The sequence below is a fragment of the Heteronotia binoei genome, chromosome 5 (genome assembly GCF_032191835.1).
Source record: "Heteronotia binoei isolate CCM8104 ecotype False Entrance Well chromosome 5, APGP_CSIRO_Hbin_v1, whole genome shotgun sequence".
NCBI lineage: Eukaryota > Metazoa > Chordata > Lepidosauria > Squamata > Gekkonidae > Heteronotia > Heteronotia binoei.
The window spans coordinates 121,216,604-121,236,804 of NC_083227.1; the positions used below are offsets into that span (position 1 = coordinate 121,216,604).

General features: G+C 40.5%; 1 long non-coding RNA gene across 1 annotated transcript; it reads left to right on the forward strand.

The window, feature by feature from the left end:
- Positions 1 to 6,695: 6,695 nt before the first annotated feature.
- LOC132571513 (uncharacterized) lies at positions 6,696 to 17,887 on the forward strand. Its single transcript, XR_009555397.1, has 4 exons — positions 6,696 to 6,884; positions 7,487 to 7,581; positions 11,447 to 11,509; positions 17,665 to 17,887. It is a non-coding gene; the product is annotated as an uncharacterized LOC132571513 (long non-coding RNA).
- Positions 17,888 to 20,201: the final 2,314 nt, after the last annotated feature.

Here is a 20,201-nt window from a genome sequence, read left to right on the forward strand (position 1 = left end):
CTGCTGAGTTGTACCCTGATACAGAAAAGGCTAACCTTATGTCTGGCAACCTCTCCCCTGAAATCCAGTAGTTTTTCTGTTTCCCATCTGAGCATAGCCACAGTACAGAAGCTATCCATGTCTGCTTTTACTTTACAGTCATAATTTTAACATTAAATTGAGCATACTTAACTCCACTGTATTCAGTGTTTCTGTGCATTCAATCTACGCTGGTTTGCGGCCTGTGGATTTTTGAGGACACAAGTAGTTAACTGATGTATAGAAGCACTTTTAAGCTTGCATCTTACATAACAGGACTTGACCAATAAAAAGTGAACTGGATTGTCTTTGTGAAATGTTGCTTAATAGATTTCATGACATCCCAGGTAACATGCTGGGTTTTAAAACCTGGAAATAAACATTCTGAACTTTTGCGTTGCATTATCAGTTCAGTCTACTTTTCAGAAAACAAGCTCTAACTTTAGAAAATAATGTATAATAATGGGCTGTAAAGCTGCTAGGATGATTGACAGGTCAACTTCCATATAGGTGCCATCAGCACACCTCATGTTTTGTTCATATTAAGAGCACAGCTGAGTGATTTTCAGACCAGCAGTGCAAAGATTTAAGAAGTGGCAACTTGGAAAATTGGTTATTAGTAGAAATGTTGCTCAGTCATTTGTTAGGATTTCAATTCCAGTCTTTAGAAAAGTAACAATAGATAGGAAATATTTTGCACAATGTTAGAAAAGCTGGCCTGTGAACCCCAGGGTCATGATCCTATGGGTATTTCTAGTGCATTGTTTGTTGTAGGAGCTGTGATTAGTTTCCTCATCCAGCTCTTCCCTACTGTTGCTGCATCTGGTGGTTTCTCCACAGGTTCCTTCCTCCTAACAGATGGGCAGCATGTGAAGTTTTGAAAGCTTGGTTTGCAGACAGAAACCCATATTACCTTTGACTCCTGCCCTGTAATATTATTCTTGGAGATTACAAATAGCACATAACTATTATGATGTAAGAATGTAGAGGTTGTATTTATGCCAGCTGCATGAAAATAATTTGACTTTTAGTTGATCTGGAGTAAATTTTTCAGCATAACTGTCACATTTCTGATTTGCAACTTCTGCAAACTGTTTCTTAGAGCTATATATTTTCATCCATGCTTCCATCATTGGTGACTGGAATCAAGCTGAAACAGCACTGTTTTCTCTCCCCTCCCCCCAAACATTTTATCCTATTCTCCTTCCAAGCAGCTCTGGGTGTTCTACACAATTTGCTTCTCTCCCAACTTATCCTCACAACAACCCTGTAAGGTAGGTTGGATCGATTGGTCTCTTGGCCATTTCCTGGAAGAGTTAGGGATTTGAAGCTGAAATTCTAGTGCAAGAGTAACTACAAACTCATGGCTTTCCAACTGACAGATTTGCATTCTGAACAGAACCTTAAAGAAGGGAGGCTTTAAAAAAAACTATATACATTCTGTTTAGATAAAGCCTCAATATAGAAAATTCCGTGTTTCTTTTCTTGTGCAACAGCTGTTTTAATGGATTTGGCCTATTACCAATCAGGTTTGTGTACAGTTCAAGAGAAACCCTACAAGATTTAGAGTTCTTAATATATACCATATTGTCTCGGCAGCAGCCAGTAACGCTTAGTCACATAGTTATATAACTACATACAAAGTGTAGAGATAATATAGCAGTGCAATTATCTCTAAGACTCCACCAAATCGGCAACACTATTGGCTTCAATAAATTTCCCTGTTGTGCTGCAGCTACAACCGAGGAGGCAAGCTTATGTGTAGCTCCTCTTGTTTTCCATGCAGCAAAAATCTCAGGGTTCTGATATGTAAGCTAATGGGTAAAATGAGACAAAACCTCTCACGTACAGAATGCAATAAATGACAAAATGGACCAATCTTCTGTCCTGTGCACACACAGAACTCAATTCCATTTTGTCATTAACTCTTGAATCCTTTTCATTAATTAAAATGCTAGTATTAAGCCCTTTTAAAGTGTGAAGAATGTGGAGGAGGGTATCTATGAGATTGTAACGTAGGTGCCATGAAAGTTGGAAATGTGCAGAGGAAGGAAAAGCTATTCATAACAAATGATAGCATGGTTAAGTTCATACTTGGTTTGTACGATTGCTAAGTAAAGTATCAATCATCATGGGATGCAGTAAAAGGAGCAAACTACACTAGGATAAATGCATTTCCCTCCAATGTTCTCTATGGGAGATTTCTTCAAGTCCCCTTTAGCGAGAGACAGTCTATGCAGGTCAAGCTCGCCGGATTCCATCCAGTATATTTTATTGAACTGCCAACTGTATACTAATCTCCGGAAGGTTCCATTAGATAGTCTTTCCTTACTGTCCTACATTCAAGAAAATAGGATTGATTGCCATTTCCTATTAAATGACAACATAATTGGTATCACAAAAGCTGTTGCCAAATTCTTGGCTGAAATTGTTAAAAATTATTCTGAGCAGGTTTTATTGTGATCTTAATCTTAGTTTAGCCTTTTTTGCTTTGAACAGACATATCCGATTGTTGTTTGGTTGACAAGTCTGTATATCTCTTTTCGTTATGCCAATAAAAATGTTATTGAATTGGATTGGAACTACACAAGCTTCTACCAATGTTTCCTAAAACAAATGACAAAATTTGCATAGTATAGATATCTAGGACCAGAAATTGCCACTGAGAATGAAGAGTCCATACAAAACCATATAATGTTCATAAAAGGGGGTGGGACTCACTGCTAGAGCACATGCTTGGCATGCTGAAAGTTTTAGGCTTAGTGCCAGCATGTCCCCTTAAAGGAGCTCAGGCGAGGAGGGGAAGTTCTTCCTCTGCATGACACTCTGGGGAGCTGCTGCCAAACAGAATAGACAGTGCCAAGTAAGAGGCACCAGCAATCTGATATAAGAGCCCTGCTGGATCAGACAAAGGATCCATCTAGTGCAGCATCCTGTCTCACATTGTGGACAACCACTTCCTCTGGAGGGCCAACAACAAGGCACAGATGCTGAGGCTTTTCTCTGATGTTGCAACCAGCAGGGCCATACAACAAAGATCTCTGTTCAGAAGTACACCTTAAAACCCCTTATTTGGGACAACTGCAATTATCACTCCTATTGTGTTTAATTGCTTTGTGGATTCTTTGATGTCACTTCACACTGCGTTTTCTTCTGTATGGTTAGTTGGAAGACTATTAAGTTTTGATTTCCAAGGAAAGCTTATTCCACACTCTAGTTATTTATACAAATTGTGCCCTCTGTAAATCTTTTGTTGGGAAGTAATGCTTCTGTTTTGCCTTAAGTTCTTTTCACACTCAGAGCATGTCTGTAGTTTTTCACCACTGCACACTCATTGATGCTGAATAAGGCTATCTTTCCTCCTGAAGTTTTCCCCACACTTAGAACACCCACGCACGCACGCACACACAAATTCTTCGATGAGAAGAAAAGGTTCAGCTTTGGGGAAGCTCTTTCCGCTCTGAGTACAACACTGCTTAGAACTGAAGGATGGAGGGATGTCTGATCAGGAAATTCATTGTAAAAAAGCTGCGGGGTATAATAGCGACGGGTTAGGGATGGATTTAATAGTGAGTGTGACCGCGGCCATATGGTCTCTGGGGATTCTTTCACTGGAAGCATGGGTGGTGCACTGGCTGAAGCTCTTTCCAGGGCTGGCTCTAGACTGTCTGGCACCCTAGGCAAGGCTAACTTCTGGTGCCATCCCACCCTGCATTGATAATATCACTGAGTCACAGGGGGGGCACTCAGTTTGGTGCCCTCAGAAGGCTGATGCCTTAGGCAATCACCTAGTTTGCCAAGCAGCAGGGTTGTCCCTGGCTTGTTCCACACATTGAGCTTTTATACAGTCTCTTCCCTGTGTGGATTCTTTGATGGAAAAGAAAACACTTGGAAGCAGGAAAAGGGGAGAATACATGAGGGCCTTCAAGAAAGGGAAAGAGAAAATGGGGAGGGGAGAAATGTGCTGCCACCCACAAGTCCGTGCAAGTTCCTTCTTGTCTACGTACTAGCAGCAAACTGGCCAAATCTTTGGATACTTCAGTCCAGTGTCTGGAGCTGTGAATGGTCAAGATAGATCTTGCTACAAACCTGAAAAGGGCCCCAGGTTTGCAGAAAAATCTGAAAGCCAAAAAAAAAAATACACAAGGGAGTTTTAAAAAGCCAAAAACGATAAAAGGAGTGTCTGCAACTTTTAAAAAAAGAACAGATTTCCTCAATGGCTGTTGCTAGGCATCCATAGCATTCTATGCTTCCGTTTCTGTGAGTAAAAGTCTTGGGGGGGCATGCAACTTTCCAGGCCTGTTTTGGCCTTTGAAGAAGGAATCACTGGGGCCAAGCCTGAGTCCTACGGCTGCCAACTCCCAGTTGGGAAATTCCTGGAGATTTTGTGGTATAGTCTGAGGACAGGATTTGGGGAGGGGGATACCAGTCCCCAGGTAGTGGGGGGATCCCCCAGTTTTTGGAGCTTCCCCTGATGCCAGCCAGTTGGCTGGTGGGGGGAAGTCCCATCCCAACAGTTCTCTGGGGCCCCATGGGGCCATGTACACCTATCCCCCTGCAAGTGTGCACGGCACCCACTTTCTGAGCAAAGGTTGCCTACTCTTGCCCTGCAAGCTGTGATCTCAGCACTTTGAGGATAGGACCTTGTGGTGCTTCCTCTTTCTGAGTGGGGGGGGCACCTGCTCTTGCCTTGCAAACCATGATCTCACAGTTTGAAGGGCAGGAGCATGTGGCACCTTCTTCTCCAGCCATTTTAAGGGAAGGTCCCTTAAAATGGTTCGGCAAAAGCAGGAGGCATGTGTGCTTGGTGCTATGTCCTCTGTGTGACATCATCATATTGAGGACAGCTCCTCTCCCTCCTGGAAAGCCCCCAAATCCCCTCGCTGGGGAGGAGTTGGGACCTGGCAACCCTGGAAAGGGAGAAGCCTCAGCAGGGTATAATGCCATAGAGTCCACCATCTTCAAATGTCAGAAGAACATACATCACGATCTCCCTTTTGTACACCAGTTTGGTGTAGTGGTTAAGTTCGTGGACTCTTACTTGGAAGAACTTGGGTTGATTCCCCACTCTCCACATGCAGCTGCTGGGTCAGCCATAGCTCTTGCAGCAGAGGAGTCATTGAAAGGGCAGCTTCTGTGAGAGCTCTCTCAGCCCCACCGACCTCACAAGCGTGTCTGTTGTGGGGGAGGAAGGTAAAGGAGATTATAAACTGCTCTGAGACTCTGGGATTCAGTGAAGGGCAGGGTATAAATCCAATATCATCATCATCTTCTACACACTGGAGCACAGCTCCTGAACCTTCAGCGCACCCCCCACCTCCTCCCCACTCAGCCAGGGGTCAGGGAGAGACCTCCCTGCTGCACACAGAACCCAGGGCTGGTTTCTGTTCCCAGGCAGTTTCAGCCACCTAGCAAGAGAAGCCTCCAGCTGGGGACTGTGTGCAGTGGGAAGACCTCCCTGCTCCATGGAGATCTTGGTCCCAGCTTCTCTTTCAGGGCTCCTCCCTCCCTCCTCTTATTATCATAATTTATAATTTTCTCTTTGATTCTCTTGTTAGCACAGTTTATTTGCATACGTCACATATGTTGCATATGCAAATGAGTTATGCTACTGAGCTCCTTCACCTTTTTTCTGCAAAACAACCCCTGAACATGGTGCCATAAGAACCCTGTAGTGTAGCCCTCATGCCTCAGATTTTCCTGATGTAATGTGTGAAGCATCTGTCAGGCAGTACAGCTCTGTAACACACTGCTGTTTGTTCAGTTGGCTTCTGTGCTCCAATGGCTTTTGGCACCCAGTTTTAGGATGAAAGCAAAGGGAGATGACCCTAGACATACAGGCCTGGGCTAAATGGCTTGAATCACATTTCTGTTAACATTAGTCACAGTATAAGAATGGGGCTTGCTTGAGTGAAAGTTGCATACATAGAAAGGATAGTCTTCCTGGTTGTGCATTGTGCCCAAACAAGGTGCTAGAACCAGTTTTTCTTGTCTTCCAAGCAAATAAAAAGGGAGGAGAGGGAGAGAACAACTGACAAGATAGAAACTGTGTTTCTGTTAGCCCATACAGCACTTGAAAGACTTCTTTGCTTTCCCATAGGTAAGTTTTCTTTTATTATCCTCTCTTTTTAGAAAATATACTACATAGTCTTTGCTTATAGAGGAAAGTACTTTAGTTACATTTTGGAGTATTGCCTATTGAACCTGGATTTTAGTAGGTTAGCCTTTCCTCTGAGTCCAAATATTCTGTTACTATAAAGCTCTTGACAGCAAAAGAGGCAAAGGTAGCAAAGGACTGAGACATCGCCGGAGACAAACCTACAGGAAGTCTCAATGTTGCCAAATTGGATAAGGAAATATGTAGAATAACATCATTCAGCCTGAAAAGGAAAAAAATCCTTCCCAAATCTTCCAGTTAAAATAGGATAATTAGTAAAGCCTATTAATCAAACTCAAACTGTATGTTATAATTCACTTGCCCAAAGCTGTGTATACTATCAGCGTTAATTATTGTAGTGTTAAATTGAGGATGGGTGAGGTTGCAGATGAAGCCAGATTAACATGCAAAACTTGGTTCCTTCTCTGTTAATTTGGAAATCTGTTAGTAATGCCTAATCTTTCCAGTTGTTTTATGGCTCCAAATAAACCAGGTAAGATTCAAATCAAGCATCTTCTATCTTTAACTCTTCCACAAGGAACTCTTCTTCCTCCTTTTCTTGAGTTCTTCTGTCTCCTCACCCCCTGGTATCCTGCATTCTGCTCACATACAGGCAACTTGGATTATATTATCCTAAGAATCACATATTAAAATATCAAGAAGTGGCAAGAGGTGTGTGGCAACTGAAGGATGTCTTCAATCTTAAAAGGTGAGAACGTAGTATGTTTACTGAAACCTGTTCCTAGGTTTTATTAATGTAAGTTCTCTTCCTACAGTTTGGGAAGGTGGTGCCTTGGGAGGATGGGGTTAGAGGAGGAGAGAGACATCAACAGCATGTAATACCATAGAGTCCACTCTCCAAAGCAGCCATTTTATCCAGTGGAAAGGATCTCTATTGTCTGGAGATCAGTTCTAATTTCAGGAGCTCTCCAGGCTCCAGCTGGAGATTGGCAACATGGCCAACAACATGAGTAGTCAATGTAAGTGTTTATAGCACTCCTAGCCTGGGATAAGGACCTGAGGAACAGCTGTGGCATATTTCTCTACAATGTTGTGCAGCTTGCCCATGTCTTGGGTTAGTAGATTAGGGGCAAAACCACAAGTCATGGAAAGAAAATGAAGGGAAGGTTGCACATTATGTCATGTGTTTTAGAATGGCACTCATATTTTGGTGACTTCTCCTAAAGTTTAACCAATTTTATAATAAAGTTCAAAAGGTTTCATAGTTGACGAAGACAATCCATTTCCCTGACCCAGCTGTGTAAACATACAGGTAGTACTACTTGTCTTTTAACTTGTTATCTTTGTTAGTATTTGGGAGAGAAGACAAAGAGAAAGAGAAGGAAAAGGAAAAAGAGAAGAAGAAGAATGGAGACAAACACAAAAAGAAGAAGAAAGAGAAAAAGGTAAGGAAAGGCTGGAGAATTAGGGCTAGCCTTTTCACAGAAGGCAAAAGAAGAAGGGGACGGCAAAAGATGAGATGGGTGGACAGCATTACTGATGTAACTAACACAAATTTGAGCAGACGTCAGAGGATGTTGGAAGACAGGAGGGCCTGGCGTGACTTGTTCCTTGGGGTCGCAAAGAGTCAGAATCGACTGTGCGACTGAACAGCAACAATTTCATGAGGAACAGAGAGGTGGTTATGAGACTTTTAGATAGATATCCTTTAATAGCTGCAATCTCTGCAAGAGGCAAAAGAGCAAATTTATAGTCTGTAGGGTAAATTGCAGAAATTCACAGAACAACCAGTACATTCCACAGAACAATCAGCACAGTCTACAACCATCTTCCTTATCTTCACACCCCTTCCAACCCTCCCAGCAATTAACACAGAACAATGGTCACATTCAACAGCCAGTTTCCTTATCACTACCCTTCCAGGAAGCCCCACCAAACAATGGGCACATCCACAAACCTATTGCCCTTTCACCACACCCCCTCCAGCCTAGAAATAGCAGCTCTCCAGAAGCCCTGGCCTCACTCAATGCACAGCAGCTAAGAAGGTCAGAGCACCTGCTCCGGATGCAACGCCACTGAGGATGTTCTCCGCAGCCGAGAACGAAACGTCTGGAAGAAAAACTTTCTCCAGTAGAACACGGCACTTGAGCCCGAAAGATTCTACAAACCCTAATGATAGTACGTTTTTATTTACTTCACATATAGTCTCCTTTTCTCAAGGTGGATTTCAGAATTAGAAAACAACTTTTTAAAAAGGTAGTTTAATATATAGAAACAAAACAATGTTAATGAAATAAACCAGTATAATGCATAAAAACTGCCTAGTTTCCTTTATGCAAACTGAACTCCTGAAAAAGCAACAAAAACAATCAAATGAGTGAACAAAAATGGCATAGCAATTAAAATATAATTCAATTTCGTGGCAGATAAAAATCCGATGAGCAAAGTTTAAAAACAATTAAGAGACATTAAAATGAGGAATCAAAAACAAGTCCCAAGTAAGAACTAAGTATTAAAAGCCTTAGAGAATTTTGCCTGGAAACATTAACAAAGGCAGGTCCAAGTGTATGGTGGCAGAGACTGCATTCTGCAAATGTGACATCACAGAGAAAGTCATGCCCATGTTTTTTGTGGCTACTTGGATCTCTTCTGAATGAAAGCACATTCAGCGGGGCCTCTGATCTTCATTTTCAAGCAGATTCCTACAAGTAAAATATCAACCTACCAATATTACTTACAGAGAGGACCCAACTTCAAACCTCTGCCACTGTGGAAGAGAGGATTTCCTCTTTCTCCTTTCTGCCTGCAAAGAGGAAGCATTGCCAGGGACCTGGGTGGGGGGCAGAGGCGTCACTAGGGCAGGGCCAAGGGGGCCATTGGCCCCCCCCCTAGAGCATTCTCATTGGCCCCCTAGGGCTCTTTGAAGGCAGCAGGCGGCAAGCAATCACAGTCTTTATTGGCGGGAGACGCGGGGAGGCTCTTTCAAGGCAGTGGCGAAGCGAGAGAAGGCCGGGAGGGAAGAGGAAAGCGCAGCTCTCCGCAGGCAGGCATCAGAGGGCGAGCAGGCAAACCAGGGAAGGGAGGACGTTGCGAGCCAACCAGCGAGGGAAAGGAGGCTTTAGACGCGCGGGGCGCAGGAGGGAAGGGAAGGGGGCAGGCAGGCAGAGAGCGAGGGAGTCCCTCACGCAGGAGGAAAACAGGCGGCATCGGCCGCGCTCGCAGCAGCAAGAGGAGGAGCGGGTGAGGGGTAGCGCAGGAGCATTGCCGGCAGTGCGCATGAGCGCCAGTGCTGAAGACTCCGCACCGCAGGCGCTGCTGCTGGCGGCGGGGGAGGAGGGGGCAGGCGACGAGGACCCGAAGCGGGCTTCTTTCTCGCTGGTTCTCGCCAGGTGCGCTGAGCTCCCCCAGCCGCCGCTCTCGGCTAGCAACTGGTCTTGCACAAGCCCGCGCCGCCGCCAGCGCCTTGGGAGGGACGGACTGATGGAAGAAGTAGTTTGCAGGACGAGCAGCGCCTCTCCTCAAGTTTCGGGACGGTTACCGTCCCCAAATCTTTCGGCTTCTCCAGGCGGAGGCTTCCTTTGTTCGAACGCGAGGGATTTAGCACCTCTGGGCAGCGCACGAGGACTGCTGCTCTTCCCTCCGAGTCCGGCACACTTGGCCCCAGGGTGCAACCGACTTGGCCCCAGGGTGCAACCCACGCACTTGGCCCCAGGGTGCAACCCACCCCAGTGACGCCACTGGTGGGGGGATTGTTTACCAACCTCTGCTTTCAGGTGGGTAGCCATGTTGGCCTGCAGTAGAAGAGCAAGATTTGAGCCCTTTAGAACCTGGTTAAAGACCAGCAAGATTTCCAGGGTATAAGCTTTTGAGAGTCAAAGTTCTCTTTGTCACATACAGCAGCTAGCCACTAGCCTCTGGTGACCTTTCCCCATATTTTCCATCCTCAGACAGTGCTAACAATACAGATTGAACCTGCTTACACATGGGGCAGATATTACACCTGTACAGATCAGCAGGATGGTATACAAAATAGAGATTGTGACTCTTGTTATCTCCTGCATTAAAAATACATGCCTTGGAGCAACAGCCTGCAGGAAAATAAAATCCTTCAAAGTCCCATTATGTGGTGAAAATGTTCATAGGAGAGACATGTCGGGAAACATCAAAACAATAAAAGCTTCTAATTTCAACAGAAGTTTGGTGAGGCAGAAAAGAGGCACTTGTTTGCACCATGGTTTGGGTGGAAAGGTGCTATATGTTTACCTAATCATGAGTCCTCTTTATACACTGAGGGATACACCTAATGGGTTTAAAGATATCACATGCCACATCCACTAGCTAAGTGTGACTCAACATTTGTGTTCTTAAGAATATTACAAATTACTGAGTTCAGTCCCCTGCTTCTTTGCTTTGCATGTATGAATCAACCTGGGCCCAATTTGGCTAGCTGACAGGGAAAGATTAATAAGAAAAAGGGATACAAAAACTAGGCATGTAACTGAGAGGCAGCCTCTCTTAGAAATGCAGAACTGCCTTCTGGTAATAAAGCATTGTGATTAGCATCTTATAAAAAAGCCTCCAAGCTGCATGTGGAGTTTATGTTCATGTTCCCACATCACAGTATAGCAGCCCTGTTACCGACACAAATTGTGTTGGTGTCCATTGAAGGTGTGAAGAGAGGATAAGCAATTGGGCCCAGCTGGCCACTTTTATTATTTTCTCTGCTTTAAGGTATGGTCAGTTAATTTATGTAAGCTATGGCAAATGCTGAGGATTTAAAGTCTTTAATGGTTCTTATCCTTCATCTCTCCATTGCATAAGCAAACGCTCACCATCTGCCACATGTGAAGATGATATGTAATTCTTACTTGTTCAGAAGAGTATGGAGTCAGGATCTAGAAACAGGATATGTTTGAGAACTAACAATGAGAAAAACAAGGGCTTGCCTCATGGCCCTTCCTGCTATGAATTATTAAAAATAATGTTTATAAGTATTTTCATACTAGTGTACTGAACATTTAACTGAGTGTTGCACAATCAAATATATACATGATGCCAAAGACAGAATAAAAGAGAATTTTGGGAGGGGGGGGGGGAAGATACATGAAGCTCAGATAGATTAGGGCTGGGGACAATAATTCATTCTAGCCCTGCTGAGATGATCTCTTGTCCTGAACCTTCTTTTGACAGGGTCAACTGGAAGACCACTGACAAGAGTTAGCCCTGAAAAAGAGGAGAGAGGATTGCCCCTTAATTGAGATCCATTCTGCGCCATCACTGTGGAATAATATTTTGCTTTTTGCTCTCTAGCAGGATGGACATGATGATGACAGCAGCAGCAGCAGCAGCAGCTTGGACAGTGATTCTGAGAAGGTAATAAGTTAATGGGTCAGGCATGACTCAGTGGTCTCCCTTGAGGAAAAGGAAGCACCTTGTACAATGTATTGGGTTGGATCCACTACATCATTTTCTTAGGCACAACAATTTATGCCTATGGCATGAGTTTTGCAGGTTTGCACCTCCAATGGGAGCTTGAAACGTCCCTCAAAATATTGTTCCTGGGGGTGGGGGATGGAAACACTGCACCAGATCCTGCCTATTGTGTTTTGGTAAACGTTAGAAATTTGGAATATGAAGAAATTAAATTCTATGCAAAGAGTAGCTGTGGATGTTTGTTTATTGGAGGGTCCCTGGATTAATGATTCCGATTATTGCAAACATGATATCAGGTTTGTTTGTTTTTGTTTATTTAACTAAGGTCGTTTTTGCACTCACCTTCCGCTGGCGCGACCCCCCTCTTCACCGCGCAGGATCTGCGCGGATTTCGCACTAAACGCTGCGGAGCAGCCAGAAAAGCCGGAAGCTCCCGGTGCAAAAGCCGCTCAAACTGAAACCGCCAAAAAGCAGTTTGGCGTTTGCGCGGCTTTTGCGACGGGAGCTTCCGGCTTTTCTGGCTGCTCCGCAGCGTTTAGTGCGAAATCCGCGCAGATCCTGCGCGGTGAAGAGGAGGGTCGCGCCGGCGGAAGGTGAGTGCGAAAATGACCTAAATATTTTGATCCAGTTTTTTCCCCACAATGGGATTCTGTTGTATCTCATAAACTGCACATGTGCACATAAGCTTGTATCTCGAATTAAATTTTGTTGGTCTTAAAAATGCCACTGGACTTGAACTTTGTTCAATGGGGACTCAAAGTAACATTTAAATGTAAATATACAGCCCAGCAGTATACCCAATCTTAAAGCAGGCCATGTCATCCTTGGCTGCTGCTAGTTTTGCTTACACAGCTGCTAAAAGACCACAGGCTGGTGGCCTCAGGGTAGGAGCCCTTTAGCTCCTGCCTTTGGCTAAAGCCAAACTTCAAATACATGCAAGCAAGGCAGAAACTCAGTCCACACTTCAGCTGGCTTAGATCTTCTTGATCCCCTCTCCTCCCACACTTCATACTTCAAATGCCTCAAAAAAGAGAAGATACAAGTGGCCTTTAGTGCCCAGTAAGAATAATTAGCTGCTTAGCATGTCTTTTAAATAGCTGCCTAGCAAATAAATTTGAGGCAGGTGATCTTCCCATGCACAATACCGCTGTATAAGAAGCTGAATCTACAAAACCCTTTATTTTATTTTTTAAAATGAAGTTTTATTATTTTATAAACACAAAAATATACAGTACTACAATACACTACTATACATATAACACAGTCTTCTTGCATGAATGTCGACAATCCTATATGACCACCCACTTCACCTACCATATCTTATTCATACATGCTCTGCAATACTGTACAATACTACCGTGCTACAATAATCTATTTATTACAATTGTCAATCAGAGCTTACTTGATTGCATAAGACTCATTTATATGTGCTCTTTTACTTCTATTTATTCATTTTTCCTCATTACTTCATATCTAGCATTTCATTATTAAAAACATATTTTTCATTTGTATCTTAATCATTCTCCAGTCCTAATTTTTACCTAGTTGTTTATTAGTCATTGACCAGAATATTTTAATCTTTTAGAGCAACCTTAAAAGTACCTTATAAAAAGTTCCACAAAGAATCTGCATGTTAAGATTTGGTAACTTAAGGGTTATGACAGTAAAAAAAGAATAAAAGGTATTATGATATAATCCTTTACTATTTAAAAAGCCACTTTAAAGTTTGTTAAAAGATTTACAGTTTCATTATTAAAAACATATTTTGTCTGACTATGTCTCTTAATCATTCTCCAGTCCTAATTTTTAGCTATATAACTTAATACATTCCATTTTTCTTGGAATTCTGAAATCGGTTTGTTATGTAAATGAGATGTTAGTTTTGCCATTACCATATACACAATTAGTTTATTCTTCCATTCCATCAGTTCGGGACATTTTCCTGCCTTCCATTTTGTTGCTAATATAACCCTTGCCACTATTACCACATATTTAAATAATTCATTGTGTATGTTTGTAATATTACTTGGTAAAATGTTTATTTTTTCCATTTATTCTTCATTAATAGATTCTTCTTTGTATAGATTTGAAAAAAAACTATTTGTTCCAACATTTCTTTTTCTGAACAGATTTCCTTTCCTAATCCCCAGGATCCATTTTTTCTCTTTCTTTTCTTAGACATTGTGCTAGATATCTTCCTGGTATGTTTGCAAATTCAAAATGTCTTTATTTTATATATTTCATTTTTCTGCATTTATTCTACTTCCAGTAAATCTAGTTGATTCTTTAATTCTTTCATCTCCTTCAGCTTGCTCTTATACCAGTGGGTTTATGTTTTTGTAACCTTTGTCTGCTATTTTCTTTATAGAGTGTTGTTTTTCTTTTTTCTTTCTTGCAGTCATTGCCAAAGGGGTTCCTCTAATGTAGGTGCTACTGGTGTTGTTGACACAGTGATTTCATTGGTATTGTTGATATTGAAGTATTCTATCAAATCTTTCCAGGGCTTTTCTTGTAGAAAAAGCTCAGGAAGGACTCATTTGCATATTAGGCCACACCCCTCATGCCAAATCAGCCAGAACTGCGTTCCTGCTAAAAAAAGTCTTGAATCTTTCTTACATTTTTGTTTTACTTCATCTTGTCATAAGAATGTATCTTTTCATCGCCATCTTCTTTCTTACTGCCCTTTTTCCAAGTTAATTCTATTGGATTGTGGTCTGCTAAAACCTGAGCAGAATCTCTGCTCTTCCTACTTTTGTAGTTAAAGTTTTTTATGTCCAACACATCTCTCTTCTTGATTATGATTGATGTCTGTCAGAAAAGTATGTAAAGTCTCTTTCAACTGAATGAAGTATTTGCCAAATATCTTCCATTTCTAAAATTGCCATATATTTAAATACATTTTGGGGTATTTACTTCTATCTTTTTTTAAAGATCTAAGACCCCATTCATGTCTCTGAAGATTAGAATTTCACCTTCTTGAAAATCTAATAGTGTTTGATAAAAATTTTCAAATAATTAATGTTATCATTTGGTGAATATATTCATGCCAGTGTCCAAATTTGTCCTTCTGGTAGTTTGATCTTCAAAATCAGATATCTTCCATTCTGGTCCTTTAATTCTTCAAGGAATTCCAAACTTTGGTTGTTAATATATATGGTGGTGACTTTTTTCTTAGTCTGTGCAGAAGCAATATATACTCTACCACATCTTCTACAATTTAATATATGTTCTTGATCTTTTTAAATGTTGGTTTCTTGGATGCATAGTCTGTCAGCTTTGAATTTCTTCAATTGGTTAAAAGTTTTTGATCATTTGGAGGGTTGAATTTAGTCAATTCAAACTCACAGAAATTATTTTGAATTCATTGATTTCCCCCCCTTCTCTTTCTTTTTTTCTTGTTTCTTTTCTCTATTGTACCATCATCTCTGGATGAAGGTCCAGCACTGATCCTGAGTTTTAATCACTGTCACTCATCAATTCTTGCAAAAGTTCATTAGCTTGTTCCACTATTGTTATTATTTTCTTGCCTTTTGTAAAAAAAATCGGAATTTTCCAGTGGTATCATATTTTTCTGTTGTAGCACTTGTTTCAGATTTCCAATTTCTTTCTTTTTCTTGATTGTGTCTAGCAGAAGGTTTTGAAATATTTGTATTTCTTGTCTTTTGATTATGAGTAGTTCTTTCCTACATTGTGATAGAAATGTCTCTCTTGATTTTTTTATAGTTAAAATGGACCAATATATCTTGTGGTAGTTTATTTTTACTTGTGTACTTTGAATTAATTCTAAATATTTGTTTCATTTCTGGGAAATCACCTTGCATATTCAGATAGTCTTGTATTACTTTTTGAAATCCATTCTCTAAGTCAAGGTGATGAAAAGATTCTGGGATACTGCAGAATCGCGGATTATTACTTCTAAGTTTTGTTTTCAAATTCCATTCTTTGATGTGCTTCTTTTAAGAAGTTTGCTTATTTCAATTTTGTCTTGTTTACCTTCAAATTCTTTTTGCTATGTCAATTCTTGAATGTCTTATTTGTTCTATTGAATTTTTTAGCTTATTTCTTGCAGTTCATATGATATCTCAGTCTTTAGCTTTTGTATGTCTTCTTTGATATCTTGTTGCGGCTGAGTTAATAAACCTCTGTTTCTCTTGTTTTAACTGTTGTGAGAGTTTTGATTTGTTGAGAAAGAGATTTCTCTAACTTCTCCATAACCAAGTCTATATGCTCTTCTGGTATCTTTCTTGGTTGATCTTGTTCCCACTGTCATCTTTCTCAATTTCACCAGTTTTCTTCTGAGTTGAAACACTTTTCTGTATGTCCACATAATCAAAAACATAGAGTCTTAAACAATATAACCTTGTAACTATATAGATTGGTAATTTATTTAAACTGTCTGAAAGTTAATTTTCTAAGCAATCACAACTAATGGTTGATTGTTAATATTTACTATAAGTGCTAAAATTAATATTCACTGTTACTATATTTTGTTGTTAAACCATCAAATCTCCAAAATAGTCCACTTAGAAAACTGCATGTATAAGAAAAGGAAGCAAAGGCAAGTAATGTAGGAAAACTGCATGTATAACAAAAAGAGGCAAGAGTAAGTAGGTATTATGGCTAGTTTGAGGAGTTTTCAAAGTTTATTAACCAAAGAAAGCAGTAGATGGCAGCAAAGGATTACTTTTGCCAGTCATTTGGCTTCTTGAAAGTATCTTTCCTGTACATCTGAAAAGCAATCAAAGCTTCTATGACAAATCTATTTTTCCTTGGTCACAATAAAAGTAAAAGAAAAAATGCAAGGAGATTTCAAAATCTTTTTCATGGAGTTAACTTTCATCAGTTTTGGATTCTTCATAGAATAGCACACTTTTTTATATTCCACTTTGGTTCTTTATATTTTTTATTTTATAATTCAAAAAGATATATTTGTATTCCAGTTTCATATAATATTTACAGTCCAATGTAATTATAACCCAGTTTCACATAATATTTAAAATCCAATATAATTATAATCCACTGAGATATTATATACAAGAAAAGAAAACAGAGAAAAAACCCAAGGTCACTGCAAAAATAACTGTCTCTTTCTTTGCTTTAAAAATTACAACAACAACAACAAAAAGATAAGAAATTAAAAGAGGTCAGAACAGGTGGATAGTTTGGCAATCTGCCTTGCTATTTTCTCACATTTTTTGAGTTCTTCTTCAAAGTTGTTAATTAGCAATTAGCCAGCAAATGGAAAAAAGAAAATGGGTGCTTATCTGAGTCCCTTTTGTAGTCTGATTAAGACATAAATCAACACGTAGTTCTTTACATTTGAAAATATTTTGTTACAAGTTCTGGAGGGCTCAGATCATTATATTATGATCTTGCCAATTAGCTGATATCAAAAATTGATATATCACCAGGACGTATTCTTAAACAAATAAAAAAGCAACAAGGAAAGAGAGCTGGCAGTTTTTTCTCCATCAGTTCTATGCTGCTGCCAGAGAGATAGAAAAAGTAAACACAGTTGTTTGTATCTAGCGTTATTAGTTGGAGTTTCAAACTAACTGTGCAAGTAAAGTTCGGTTGACAATACAGAGCAGTACAGTAAATAATATTAGGCAGACTTATGCAGCATTTTGCTGGCCATTCTCCACAGCAGCCTTGGTCTTATCCAGGTTAATAGAAGTCAGACGACTTGTTAATCTTCCAACCTTCCCTCGCAAGGGTCACTGGAGTGCTCCTTATCAGAAAGAAGCTAGCCCTGCCTGGCAGACTTCTGCCCTTGATGTGGAGAAGTTTGAAGGGATATATTGATATTTGGTCCTTCACACAGTTACCTTGTTACAGGAGTCCACAAGACCTTTTCTTGATGTGCAGCTGCTGAGTACAAAAGCCTCCCATTCATGGTTATAAACAGGTTGGTCCTCTGAGAACTATGAAAATAGAGATGATGCATTGATTGGGGATGGGGTGGGAACTGGACCTGATGGATGCTAGGGCAGTAACCCTTTCATTTTGGAATATGGCTACCATATAGCAGATAAGAGGGCATCAGAAAATAAACTGGATTCAAGGATTACATTTTCTGTCCTCTCATCATACAGGGTCACAAGAAAAAGACAGAAAAAGACTGATGTTGTGATTATCTATAACTAACTCAGCAACATCAGCAGAGCTTGCTTCAGGGCATTTGATAACATTCTACCTGGAAGAAGAACAAGATGTATCTGGCTGTTAATCCAAAATAAAGTAACTTTGTTGTATTTTACATTAAAGTATCCATGCTCTCTTTAGTGATTTAACTTCCTTCATAAAAATTGGCTATCAGTCTTGTTTATTTTATTTTCTAATATTTTGTGTTCAGCTTAATCTATTTTCCATGTGGAAGTTCATGAACAGACCAGGTATTACCCAATTACAAGAATTTGAGGTTTTAATGGCAGCACTCTCAATCATAGTTGGTTGTAGACAATCTGGCATCTTGAGCCCATGGCCTGTATATGCTGTCTCCTATCTTCTCCTATCCAATGAAAGGACATGAAAATACACAGATTCCCTTCTCTTTTTGCCTATATATATTTCTGCTCCATTACCAACCCCAAAGATTTTCAGCAGTTGGAAAGAGTTCATGGTTTAGAAGTAAAGCAACTGCTTTATGTAAAGGTCCCACATTTAATCCCTGGCATCTCCAATGATCTAACTTGGCAGCTTGATGTGTATGTGTTTCATATGTCTCGAGTCCTTCATGGATGTTGTGCAATTCATACTAGCCTTGCATCATTTGCTTAGTTTGGGGTGGGGTACAGAGGGTCCATATTGGTGGGGGAGGAGGAACAGGAATACTTAGAATGTTCATTCTCATTTGTGTGCAATACATCCACAATGTCCAGGAGATATCCTTTTTATTAATCTAGTTTTTAAAGGTTCATTTTTAAATGGATGAGAGGAATTTCCCATTGCAATATGAATTTGATTCCCATGTACTTTCATTCCATTTTATACTCATATTCTTGAATTTATTTACTTTGTTGACTTCATTTTTACCCTTCTCTCTCTCCAATGTGGGACCCAAAATGGCTTATATTCTCCTCTCCTCCATTTTTTTCTTCCATCAACCTTATGATGTGGATTAGGCTGCATGTGGGACTGGCCCAAGGTTATCTAGCAAGAGCCCTTGTTAGAGTGGCAATTTGAAGCTGGGTCTCCCATATCCTAGTCTGACACTCGAACCACTATACCACATGGGTGTACTAAACCAGGACAGGTTCTAGGGTCCTATCTATGTTGATACTGACTGGTGTAGAACAGTAGGCATCTTGTCATGACAATGTAGAGAAGGCATGCGAAGATATGACTGTTTTTGTACCTGCTTCTCTATGCTTAACTCACTCTGGGCTCTTATACCTCCTGTTTTGAACAACAGTGGGGTCAAATAGCAAGGGGGAAAGACCAGGCTTCCTTCTACACTGCGGACAGAATCATAAGTAGGTAAATTTTATTGGCTCCAAGGACAGAACTAAACATTATATTCAACAAGGAACATCCCCATGCTCACTCCCGCTCTTCTCTTCTCTAATGTGCAGAAGACATACTCCCAGTCTGCATTTTCCTATCTCTTCCAGCCTTGGCCAATGATGCAGTGTGTATGTGCAGAAAGATGTAACATGACACCACAGTATTAATTTTTCCTAAACTTGGGAGACTCTGACAAGAGGATGCCATTCTCACCAGCATCCCCAGTTCAAACATAGCTTGAAGTCTTGGCACAGTCTAATTAGAGAACATGCGCCAGGACTATTTGGTGGAACAAAGAGTAGAGAAATGGGGCACAGTCTTTTGCAGGTCTTCAGTCGAATATGCATCTTCATGCGTGGTATGCCTATGGTTAAGAACAAAAACTGGGTATCCAGAAGCTACTTGACATCCTTGTACAAATTTATTTTCCTGTGATGGCCACATCTGCTACTACTCCCATGGGCATATGCAAAATTAAGATGATTTTTGTTTTGCTTTTTTATTTTGCTGTTATATGTAGTGAGAATAATCCTGTAACTCTATGGTGAACAGGAAGTAAAACATGCAAGCATTTCAAGTTGTTACATCCAGCTTAATCTTTGTGTGACTAGGCCCTTTGACACACCTATAGAAAATTATTGTACTTACCTATACCTATATATTTTTACTGTGAGCTTGTAAAGTGTTGGAGCTGAATCTCTTTTCCATTCCCACCTGTTCTATTGACTGAGACAAGCCCCTGTCTCAATGTCTGTCTTGGTTTCCCACTTGTATTGCAGAGACTATATTGACTTACCTCAGAGTGGTATAGTGAGAATGACTGTAGATAAGTTGCCATGGAGCCTTTCGGAAAGTTGTTAATTCATATCCAGAAAACAATGCCCTGGGAGGATTTACATAAAATACAGAGTTGCCTGAAGGAGAAATCTTCCTCCAATCAAAGGACACTTTTAGCATATAATGACTACAAAACAGCTAAACCTGCTATTTAAAAATAAGGGAGCAGTGCCATCTGTTGGCACCACTAATCTACAATAGTTAATCTAACTATTCTATAACCAATGCACATTTCATGGCTGGCTTGTAAAGCTTTTAGCAGAAAACCATGATTGCAAATTCCCTGATG